Here is a 12,627-nt window from a genome sequence, read left to right as displayed (position 1 = left end):
ACTAGTTCTGCTGTAGTCCCTCCCCCAAAAGCACATATAAGAAAGCAATCAATGAACAACTAAGGTGCCACAATGAAGAATTGAGGCTTCTCATTTTTCTCCCTTCCTGTATCCCTATCTATCCCTCTCTCTGACTCTCTCTGTGTCTCTGTAAAAAAAAAAAGCGCCTTTTAAATAAGGTGAAATGACATCCCATTTTGTTCCTTTTTCTTCTAGTAACTGCTGTGTCACTGGAATTTTTTTTTTTTTTTTTTTGTATTTTTCTGAAGCTAGAAACTGGGAGAGACAGTCAGACAGACTCCCGCATGCGCCCGGCCGGGATCCACCTGGCACTCCCACCAGGGGGCGACGCTCTGCCCACAAGGGGGCGATGCTCTGCCCCTCTGGGGCATTGCTCTGCCGCGACCAGAGCCACTCTAGCGCCTGGGGCAGAGGCCAAGGAGCCATCCCCAGCGCCCGGGCCATCTTTGCTCCAATGGAGCCTCGGCTGCGGGAGGGGAAGAGAGAGACAGAGAGGAAGGAGAAGGGGAGAGGTGGCACACAGGAGAGCAAATGGGCGCTTTTCCTGTGTGCCCTGGCCAGGAATCGAACCCAGGACTTCCACACGACAGGCCGATGCTCTACCACTGAGCCAACCGGCCAGGGCCATCACTGGAATTTTTGAGTTGGTGTCCTGGATCCATGGGTGAGGGTGTCATTGCTTCCACCTGGGCTTCATGGCTGGCTTGAATTCTGCATTGGGAGAGGCTGGAAGGACGGACACTTAAAGTTCTCAGCTATAAAGTACTTGGCTATAAAGTGAAATCACCTGAGATTTGTGAAAGCTTCCCAAGTGATTGTAACACATATCCAAGACTGGGAACCACTATTCTCAATCAGTCCTTCTCTGACTGGAATCATGTGGACATCTTGTTACAATGAAGATTCTGATCCAGCAGGGCCGGGCAGCTGAGATGCTAAATGTCTAACGAGCTGCCAGGTAATGCCCAGCTGCTGGTCCAGGACCACACTCTGAGTAACCAGGGTACAGAGTGTTCCAAACACACAGAATCTCCTCCTATCACTACTGATTTTGATCCTCTGAGAGTGGGATTCACAAACAGATATTTTTTTTTCTGACAGAGAAAAAGAAAAGAGAAAGTCAGAGAGAGGGACAGATAAGGACAGACAGGCAGGAAGGGAGAGAGATGGGAAGCATCAATTCTTTGCTACGGCACCTTAGTTGTTCATTGATTGCATTCTCATATGTACTTTGGGGGCTACAGCAGAGTGAGTGACCCTTCGCTGAAGCTAGCAACCTTGGGTTCAAGCCAGCAATCATGGGGTCGTGTCTATGATCCCACACTCAAGCCAGTGACCCCATGCTTAAGGTGGTGAGCCTGCGCTCAAGCCAGCAACCTTGGGGTTTCGAACCTGGGTCCTCCGCATCCCAGTCCGACGCTCTATTCACTGTGCCACTGCCTGGTCAGGCCAAACAGACATTTTTTTTTTTTTTTTTTTTTTTTTACAGAGGCAGAGATAGACAGGGACAGACAGACAGGAACAGAGAGAGATGAGAAGCATCAATCATCAGTTTCTCGTTGCGCATTGCGACTTCTTAGTTGTTCATTGATTGCTTTCTCACATGTGCCTTGACCGTGGGCCTTCAGCAGACCGAGTAACCCCTTGCTGGAGCCAGCGACCTTGGGTCCAAGCTGGCGAGCTCTTTGCTCAAGCCAGATGAGCCCGCGCACGACCTCGGAGTCTCGAACCTGGGTACTTCCGCATCCCAGTCCGACGCTCTATCCACTGCGCCACCGCCTGGTCAGGCCCAAACAGACATTTTAATCAAGCTTCTCACCCAGCTAATTTGGATGAGTGATAAAGTTGGAGAATCACTTGCTCCTAGGTTAATACTTCAAAATTTACCAAGAGAAAAAGAATCATGCCCCGCATTTGTCAAAAATACAGATAGATTCAATCAGAATCTTAGGAGTGGCAAGGGAATCTGTACAAGAGAACCAGGTAGACCCACTGATTTAAGGCCTAGGAAAGGCTGCCTGGTGGGATCTTTTGGTGGAATTTGGGAAGGTCCAGGTACCTCTCCCCCTTCTTTCCACAATGAAATGGTCACTGTAAAATGCATCTCTTGTGATTGTCACAGACAGTCTGCAGAGGGAAAGTGGGCATGTGGGTGGCAGGCAGGGGTAGGCCTGGAGGTGGAAGTGTCCATAGTGCCCAATGTTGAAGCAGGGGATTTTGTTCTGTGATTCTGAGGAGAGAGGAAGTTGGGCGAGAACAGAGGGAAAGAATCAGATGAATGGCGGTAAACTTTTCAACACTAACAGAGCTTCCCCCATCCTGAGTTCACCTCGTTTGTCTACAGGGAGGTGCGGGAGCTGCGAAAAGGAACAGCACCCCCTGACATCAGTAAGGCCATTTCCAGACCCCTCCCCTCCCCTTTCCTCCTCGCTGGCACCAGGAGGAGAAACAAAAAAGAGAGGATTTGTTTACCTTTAAATCAACACCTTCCTACCCCTGCTGTGACAATAGGACCCCTGTTAGTCTGCACTGGACCTGTATTGTGGCTGCTACATTTCAAATATGTTAAAAGTATTATTTTATGACATTTAATAACACAGGGCACATGGGCACACACATATGCCCATATCATAAACCCATGCTGCTTATTTCAGACTGGGCTTCTCCAGCATCAGCATACATTAGAATCACTTCAAGGGCGTTTCAAACACAGAGTCCCAGGTTCTCTCCAGAGTTTCTGAATCAGTAGGACTTCTAACAAGGTCCCTAGTGATGCCTGGAGGTATTTGTATGGGAAGAACTGCAGATGAATCTTACCTCAAAATATTTTAGCAGGTTTGTTTATTTTATGGGTATGGGTGAAGCCATTTTGAAAGTATTTTAGATGTATTATTGGACTGAGTAAAAGAGTAATTTCATGTTGAGAGAGAGAGAGAGAGAGAGAGGTTATTGGGTACCAGGTGCTCACTATAGAGGAAGAGATACAAAAATACAGAATGGGGAAGGCAAGAAAAATCCTATGGGGATGTATCACAATGGAATGTGGAGATACTGGTGTGAACTTATGTTTTAAAACAATATGTACATAAGCATATTTATGTGCACATGTGCATTATGGATGTATGAATGTGTGTATGTACATTAGTATGTGTGTAAATATATATGCTTATTTTTCCTGGATTTGTCTGGAAGGGCCAAAAACAAAGTCATACTACTAGCCGTGAGCACAGCTAGTAATCCTAGTCTTTTTGTGTGTGTGTGTGACAGAGACAGAGAAAGGCAGAGAGAGGGACAGACAGGAATGGATAGACAGAAAGGGAGAGAGATGAGAAGCATCAATTCTTTATTGCAGCATCTTGGTTGTTCATTGATTGCTTTCTCATATGTGCCTTGAGGGGGGCGGGGGACTATAGTAGAGCGAGTGACCCCTTGTTAAAGCCAGCAACCTTGGGCTCAAGTCAGCGACTTTGGGTTCAAGCCAGTGACCATTGGGCTCAAGTCAGTGACTTTGGGGTTTTGAACCTGGGTCCTCTGCTTCCCAGTCTGACATTACATTCACTGCCCCACCACCTGGTCAGATGCCCTGGTCTTCCTGGGCATCTGTTCCTTACTCAAATAAGCCAGGCTCCACAAAGAAGGGGCAGATTCTAGGGCTGAGGCAACAGATGAGCTTGAAATATCTTGTTACTATTCAAGAAAGTAAAAAAAAAAAAAAAAAAGAAAGAAAGAAAGAAAGAAAGAAAGAAAGAAAGAAAGAAAGAAAGAAAAAACACAGGAGCTGGATTAAAGGGATTCTCACTGGCCAAATATAGGACAACTTGAGCACTGAAATAGTGAAGTATAATAATGAATTTTAAACCATTGGAAAAGGAATGCATGAGTCTACACCAATAATGGATAAGTAAACAAGAGGGAAGGGGACTCTTGCTCACAGTAGAAAGAGGAGAGCTGACTGTTAAATATGGCAGGAGTGCTGGAGATGGAAAATCATTTTAAACCATTATGATAAAGATTAGATCAGGCAAGAATCAATAGATACTAAATCTACGGGGAATTTTGAGGAGGAGGAGAAGGAAGATATTTGCATGGTTTTAAAGTATATCCTTGCAGATTGTTTATTATTAGTAAGGGAGAAAAAAAGTCCTAGTGATTATACAATGGAGAAATTAAACAGCACCATGACTGGATGATCAAAATGAACTTCCCAGTTTAGCGAGGGCCAGACAGACTGCATGGGCCTCCAAATGAGACCCCCTGAGAAGGACATACCTCACCATGCAGCTTTCTTGGCAAGAAAGCATCACCTCAATCTAAGCATAAGGAAATGTCAGATAAACACAAAATGAGAAGTATGTTTCTTAACAAATGGGAACTGTATTCTGTAAACAAGTCAATGTCATAAAATGGAAATGGAAATGTTTCAGATTAAAGAAAAAGTAGATAAATGACATCCTAATATTTGGCTGAATGGAGAACAATGTGATGAACAGCTTTACTGGGTCTACTGACACAAGTGAACTTTGACTATATAAAGAATATCCCTACTCTTGGGAATACACTCAAATACTTAGGTATACAAGGCCAAGATGTATGTAATTTACCCCCCGCTGCTGCATAAAAGAATTCTGTATGAGAAAGAGAGAGAGAGAGAGAGAGAGAGAGAGAGAGAATGTGAACAAGCAAATGATAAAGCAAGTAAGGCAAAATGTTAATAATTGGTCATGTTAACAATTGTATAAAGAGTATATTAATGTTCTTTTACTACTTTATTTTTAAAATTTATTTATTAATTTTAGAGAGAAAGGAAAAGAGAGAGACAGAAACATCAATCTGTACCTGTATGTGCCCTGACCAGGGATTGAACTCACAACCATTGGGCATTGGGATGAAACTCTAACACAGCTTTTGGGGCAGAACTATACCATTTTATTTTAGTTTAGTATCATTAAAAACTCTGAAATAATTTCCAGATAAAAATTATTTAAAATCATAATTTTGAATAATATTTAATGACTGACATCAAGATATGTTCAAGAACCCTGGCCGGTTGGGTCAGTGGTAGAGCATTGGCCTGGCGTGTGGAAGTCCCGGGTTCAATTCCTGGCCAGGGCACACAGGAGAAGTGCCCCCCTGCTTCTCCACCCCCCCTCTCCTTTTTCACTATCTCTCTCTTCCCCTCCTGCAGCCAAGGTTCCACTGGAGCAAAGTTGGCCCGGGCGCTGAGGATGGCTCCATGGCCTCTGCCTCAGGAGCTAGAATGGCTCCAGTTGCAATGGAGCAATGACCCAGATGGGCAGAGCATCACCCCCTAGTGGGCATGCCAGGTGGATCCTGGTTGGGCGCATGTGGGAGTCTGTCTGTTTGCTGCACCCTTCTCACTTCAGAGAGAGAGAAAAAAAAAAAAGATATGTTCGATTGTAAATTCTCTATGAGCTCAATTTTGTGAAAATATATTTTATTTATGTACTTTTAAAAAGCTGGAAGGAAACAAACCAACATATAAAGAGGTGTGATCTTTCAGTTATGAAATTATAGATGATTTGATTTTGTTGTATTATTTATAATGTTTCCTATCTTTCAAAGTTCTACATTGAGAATGTATTACTCCCATAATTAGAAAAAAATTATTTTTGAAAGAGAAAGACAATATTTTGTAGTTTTATGCATAATGTTGTTGACTGCTGTCATTCATTAGTAAGAGCAAAACCAAAACCAAACAAAAAACCGTGAAATCACTGAAATGTCCAGTGATGAGGAATTTGTTGGAGAGGTAGTATAAATTCTGATACTTCTAAAATATTATGAAGTCATAAAAATTTGTGTTTACCCAGTGAATTATGGGCCAACCTAAGGGTCCAAAAAATAAGAAATTGATTAAAATACAGCATATCTATAAAACAGAAAATTTGTACTTTTCTGACATGGAATGAGTGCTCCAGCAGCAAAGGGACGGCTTTTACCTTCTTCTCAGCTGCCCTGCAAACTGGGAAGCTCTGTCCCTACACAGCTGTCGAATGAATGGATGCTACTTGGGAGGTCTTTGGGAGGGGGCAGAATGGTGCAATTACCAGGAATTTTTATTGTCTCCATTAATCTTTTATGTATTTTCAAATATTCTACCATAAATTTAATAACGTGGGATTTTTAATTTAAAATGTTACAAAATAGTATGTATATATCAGCTCATCCAAGAAAGATTGGAATGATATTCACAACAAAAGGAGGTGGGTTATCTCTTTGTGAGGGTGTTATGAGTGATTGTCTTCTTTTTTTTTTCTTGATTAGTATATTATACTTTTACAAGAATAAGTTCTTTTTTAAAAAAGCATTGGAGTTAAGTAAAATTTAAAAATAAGATACAAGCTGTTGGACATAGTAAAAAAAATTTAGTAGGGTTATGTCATGACAAAAGAAGGATCCAACTTATATATACATAATACAATAACTTATTAGAAAAAAAGCCTTCACTCTTGTGTTGAAGGCTGTAAAGTGATATAGTTAGTAGTTGTGTTTGAGTGTTGCATTACTTTAAAATAGGAAGGCTGGGTGGTAGATAGAATATAGTTTTGTGTTTTTTTTTAATTAGCAATAACCGCGCCTCGGATAAATCTCATTGGCTACGATACTGCCACTGTGCAAAGCTAGAATATAGTTTTATAAGCTTAAGTTTTGGATCATTCCGTATATTGAGTTGTTTTTCATAAAAGAGCTGGATTAAAGGGACAGCTATTGAAGTACTTGAGGCATTTTGAACATTCCCAGAAGGGTGGTCACCCTGTGCTGATCCTTTAATGTCATCGCTCAGATAAATTGCACAGGGCAGCACACTGTCGGGCATGTAAATGTAAATGTAGGAGGCAATTGTCAGTCAGAAGAGCAGAATTTTGCAAGAGGAAGCAAGAGACATTCACTATATTCCCTAGAGAGTTATTGTTCGGGACATGGAGGGGACCCTTGATTATTTTAAACTATGGACACACACACACACACACACACACACGCACGCACACGCACACGCACGCGCGTCCACGCTCACAAACTTGAAAAGCCATAAGCCAGCACTGAAGAATACACAAGAAAATGGTAACAGGGATTGTTTCAAGGGAAGAAGGACCAGGTGACTAGAGAATAGGTTTGATGCCCTCGTTTCTCCTCAAATTGCATAAATCTTTTGCCTTAGAGGAAAACTTTGTTTTCTTTGGAGGAAAACTTTGTTTTCTCTGTATACCCTTTTAATGCCATTTAAAAAATTAAAAAAAAATAATGTGCCCACTGTATGTACTCAAACATAAATATTTATTAATTAAAAACAATTTTAAAAAAATTTGGGACTCATGAGCAACCATGAAAACAACTAGAATAAAGCAAAATTTTCTTTCATATCAGAATATGCTTATGGTTAATTCTCATCTCAAAAGTTATTTGAAAGTGACTAAAACCAAGACTTGCCAACACTCGTCTGTCCCTCCACAGGTCTGTGCTTCTATCTCCTCTCCTATTGTCTTCGCTTATCAACAGGAGGCTCCTGAGCAAAAGTTACAGAGATTTACTTGTCTCTCTACTAGCTCTCGGACTGCACTAACCATTACCCTGGCTCTTGTGTGCCCAATCGCAGGCCGTTGGCTAGAATCAGAGGGCCCATCACTGTCCACCAACACTGGGAAGCGAAAACCAGACCTGAAGCACTGAACCCACAATCTTTACCTCATTAGCATCACAGTAACATCACGTTGCCCCTGTTAAGTGACATGTTCCGGTGAGGCATAGATAATTTACCTGATTTTATATATCAAATCTGTGCAGTGGTGACAGATTGAGAGGGTGAACTGTTCTGAAATGTTATAACTTTCCATTTCCATTTCCATTTCCACAGCTGTGATACAGGTAAAGGGGTGCCTAACCACCCAGCTTCACTTTTGTTTTCACTCTCCACAATGTTTCTTGGATTCTATTTCAGAGTTGTCTCTCAAATTTTGCCCACCCATTTTCTCCACCTCTGCTGGCAGTAACATATAGTCAGATCCTCATAACCTGTTGTCCGATCCCCCCCCCCCCCCCCAGCTAGTCCTCTGCTCTTGCCTCTTCTATCACCTCCCACTCAAGCTTGCTTTCAAAAGCACAAATCCCACATCTCCACGGGACAGACAACTTCCTTTAGCTCCTACTGTCATCGGCCTCAATCCCTGGACCACACAGACACACTGGGTTCTTCACAGTCTCTTTTCAGTCCTCTTTCCACTTCCTTTCCTGCTCCCACAGAACTTTGTTCCTCCCGGGATTGTAGCACTTTATCAGAGACATTGTAAGGATTTATTTACCTGCACATAGTCTCCTTGTGATCTCCTCCAGGACCTGACACATCATTCCTCTTTAAAGCTCCAGCACTTAGCCCACAGCTGGACACACAGCAGGCACTCAGTCATTGTTTTAGTGAGTGAAGGAAAACAGGCCTTTTGGATAATGTGATAGGACCCTCCATGGTGCGTCTCTGACTTGAATGTGCACATGCATCTCTTGGGGAGCTTGTCAAAATGCAGATTCAGTGGGTCTGGGGTGAAATCTGAGAGTCTGCATTTCTCTGCAAGTTCCCAGAAAAGGCCCATGCTGTTGGCCTAGGAACCACACTTTAAGGAGAAAGGGCCGAAAGAACAGTAATAATTCTTTAGATGGAGAAGAGTATAAAAACAATTATTCCTACAGAAGTTTTGATCTCAAAAAAGAGACAAAGAAGTGATATAATGATATATAACATTATATGTTATGCAACAACAATATTATACAGGGGTTGGCAAAAGTAGGCTTACAGTAGTTCATACAGAAAATAATACAATTAATTAATAATACAAGAATAAACTGTACAGTTGTGAGTATGCAAAACAGTTTATTCTTGTACTACTAATTATTGTATTATTTTTCATGCAAACAACTTTATTTTAATTTTATTTATTTATTTTTTTCTGAGGTTGGAAACGGAGAGGCAGTCAGACAGACTCCCGCATGCGCTCGACCGGGATCCACCCGGCATGCCCACCAGGGGGTGATGCTCTGCCCATCTGGGCCGTTGCTTTGCCGCAATCAGAGCCATTCTGGCGCCTGAGGAAGAAGCCGCAGAGCCATCCTCAGCGCCCGGGCAAACTTTGCTCCAATGGAGCCTCGGCTGCAGGAGGGGAAGAGAGAGACAGAGAGGAAGGAGAGGGGGAGGGGTGGAGAAGCAGATGGGCGCCTCTCCTGTGTGCCCTGGCCAGTAATTGAACCCGGAATTCCTGCACGCCAGGCTGACGATCTACCACTGAGCCAACCGGCAAGGGCCATGCAAACAACTTTAAGCCTACTTTTGCCCCATCCTGTATTTAAGCTATGGAACTATAGGTTATTTTAGAAAAAGGGTAAAATAAATGATAAAAGGACAAAAATAAAAGTCACTTGCTCTTAAATTCTCAATGTCAATATTCTAATTCTCAACTTGGAGTTATATTAGAATCACGAGGGAGGCTTTTTACCCGACATATATTCTTCCTGACTTCTCTTCCACCAACCTGATTTGCTTCCCTAGGGAGATACGAAGCCCGCTGCCCACCTCTTCTCACCACTGAAAGCCACAGCCTTGGAGGAGGAGGCTTCTGCTACCGTTGGGAAGGTAATGTGCCACTTATCTGTGCTAGGGAAGAAATGGGCCTCCAGACCTGTGATAAGTCAGACCCAAGAAGGCTTCTGCAAAGGGATTCCAGCCAGGGCTGCCACACATGCTGTTGTTCCCTCTCCTGGGAGCCTCTTCCTCCACTTCTGACCCAGGTCTTACTCATCTTCCAGAGCTTCAAAAATGTCACTTCATCACACCCTGAACCTTTCCTTGGCACAGATAAACAAATAACCAGGAAGAAGGATATGAGTAGTTACTTCTTTTTCTTCCCCACTCGATTGAGTTCCTAGGGCCCAGCCTGCTGTGCACGCACGCCATCCCAGGACCAAGCACAGCACTGCTAGAGCAGCTGCTCAGACCAGTAAAGAATGTCCCCCCGCTTTCCATATCTAATGCCATTTTCTCTTTCACTTTTGTCCAGACTTGACCGCATATAATTCCTAAGATGGTTGACAGCATAGGCTAGGAACTGCGTGACAATACAAACATTGTGGGGTTTGTCTGGTACAAATTGTATGCATTGGGGAACCAGACAAAAACAATCTTTCTCCTCCCCAATGTTTTTTTTTTTTTTAATTTTATTCATTTTTAGAGAGGAGAGAGAGACAGGGAGAGAGAGGAGAGAGAGACAGAGAGAGAGAAGGGGGGAGGAGCTGGAAGCATCAAGTCCCATATGTGCCTTGACCAGGCAAGCCCAGGGTTTCGAACCAGCGACCTCAGCATTTCCAGGTTGACACTTTATCCACTGCGCCACCACAGGTCAGGCTCCTTCCCAATGTTAAAATGAAATAACACTTACTGCCTACAAAACGATATGTATTTAAGATAGAAAGCATAGTAACAAAATAACTATCTGTTAAGGGAGCACCCAGCAAAAGAACCAGAACATCAGCAGCCCGCTGAATCCACAAAGGTGTTCTCTCCTCTGATCAGCTGGCTTTCCCCTACCGGATGTAACCTCTCTCCTGGATCTGTATTCATTATTCATTTGTTTTTCAAAAAAATACTTACATATTTGCCAACAATAAGTTACTTAGCATTGCTTGCTTTTGAGTTTGTAAGAATGGTATTGGTCTGGTATGATTTTCTACACACACAGCATTGTTCCTAAGACTCAATGATGCTATTGTGAATAGCTGTGGCCCATGCATTTTCATCACAGTATACTGCTGCTTTATATGAATACATCACGATTTATTTATGCCTTCCTTGTCAGTGGACATTTGGGCTTTTTAAAAATTTATTTTTTTTATTCATTTTAGAGAGGAGAGAGAAGAGGGCGAGGAGCAGGAAGCATCAACTCCCATATGTGCCTTGACCAGGCAAGCCCAGGGTTTTGAATCAGTGACCTCAGTATTCCAGATTGACGCTTTATCCACTGTGCCACCACAGGCTAGGCCATTTGGGCTGTTTGCTACAAACAGTTTTGTATAGCTCTCCAGGGACATCTGTAAAACTTTTTTTTTAGCCTGACCAGGTGGTGGCACAGTGGATAAAGAGTCAGACTGGGATGTGGAGGACCCAGGTTTGAGACCCCGAGGTCACCAGCTTGAGCACGGGCTCATCTGGTTTGAGCAAGGCTCACCAGCTTAAGCCCAAGGTCACTGGCTCGAGCAAGGGGTCACTCAGTTTGCTGTAGCTCCCTGGTCAAGGCACATATGAAAGATCAGTCAATGAACAACTAAGGAACCGCAACAAAGAATTGATGTTTCTCATCTTCCTCCCTTCCTGTCTGTCTGTCCCTATCTGTCCCTCTCTCTGACTCTCTCTCTGTCTCTGCCACACACACACACACACACACACAAAAAATCCCAAAACCAACTTTTTTTTTTTTTTAATTTTTCTGAAGCTGGAAACAGGGAGAGACAGTCAGACAGACTCCCGCATGCGCCCGACCGGGATCCACCCGGCACGCCCACCAGGGGCGAAGCTCTGACCACCAGGGGGCGATGCTCTGCCCATCCTGGGTGTCGCCATGTTGCGACCAGAGCCACTCTAGCACCTGAGGCAGAGGCCACAGAGCCATCCCCAGCGCCCGGGCCATCCTTGCTCCAATGGAGCCTTGGCTGCGGGAGGGGAAGAGAGAGACAGAGAGGAAAGCGCGGCGGAGGGGTGGAGAAGCAAATGGGCGCTTCTCCTGTGTGCCCTGGCCGGGAATTGAACCCAGGTCCCCCGCACGCCAGGCCGACGCTCTACTGCTGAGACAACCAGCCAGGGCCAAAACCAACTTTTTTTAAGATTACCTATTTATTTTAGAGAGAGAGAAAGGGTGAGAGAGAGAGCAGGACAGACATATCAATCTGTTCCTGTATGTGCCCTGCTGGGGAATCAAACCCACAACCTTTGCATGTTGGTGGGATGATGCTCTAACCAACCGAACTATCCCACTAGAGCTGAATGTCTTTAAATTTATATTGAGTATATATTAAAGAGTTAGAGTTGCCAAATAGTTGCTCGTTCAGGTTTATAAGATAATACCAAATTATCGTTTGAAGCAACAGTGCTGATTTACATTCCCACCAGCAGTGTTTGACTTACTGAGGATCCATAGCCTTGCCCACAGCGTGTAGTATTAGGATACAGGAATCGCAGCCTCCAACTGCAGCATATTTGTGCTGGAAGGCAGCACTCCTGATGGAACAGACTGTTTCCTCCTGACCATCTGACAGGAAAGCCTGGCTTTGGGACCCTGTCTGAGAGAAGGGCCCTGGGCTGTACTCCTTATTGAATCCTGACTTTAGGACAGAGCACTAAATTGAGGTAACAGACTTTGCTGTGGATACACAGTCATCATAGAAGGCAGTCGATTATAGAATGTGGGACCAAGACGCAGCCTAAGGCCAAATTCTACATTTAAGGAGTCTGAGGCCCAGAAGGGGTCAATGATTTGACAAATTCTCAGAGTTAATTAGCGCAAGAATCTGCCTCGGGGGCTCTTGATTCTTACTCCAGGGTTTTAAATTTTT

At 43.7% G+C, this 12,627-nt stretch overlaps 1 protein-coding gene, 1 non-coding gene and 1 pseudogene across 2 annotated transcripts in view; all 3 read right to left on the bottom strand.

Annotated features, from left to right (window-relative positions):
• Window positions 1–12,627, bottom strand: part of ONECUT1 (one cut homeobox 1) — a 48,570-nt gene that overhangs the window by 24,465 nt on the left and 11,478 nt on the right. The window lies entirely within an intron of this gene.
• Window positions 571–646, bottom strand: TRNAD-GUC (transfer RNA aspartic acid (anticodon GUC)). The gene has a single exon. It is a non-coding gene; the product is annotated as a tRNA-Asp (tRNA).
• Window positions 6,583–6,664, bottom strand: LOC136336877 (U4 spliceosomal RNA; annotated as a pseudogene).

The sequence above is a fragment of the Saccopteryx bilineata genome, chromosome 4, assembly GCF_036850765.1.
Source record: "Saccopteryx bilineata isolate mSacBil1 chromosome 4, mSacBil1_pri_phased_curated, whole genome shotgun sequence".
Lineage (NCBI taxonomy): Eukaryota > Metazoa > Chordata > Mammalia > Chiroptera > Emballonuridae > Saccopteryx > Saccopteryx bilineata.
Note: the sequence above shows the minus strand (reverse complement) of the source record. Positions and strands in the feature narration are given on the sequence as shown.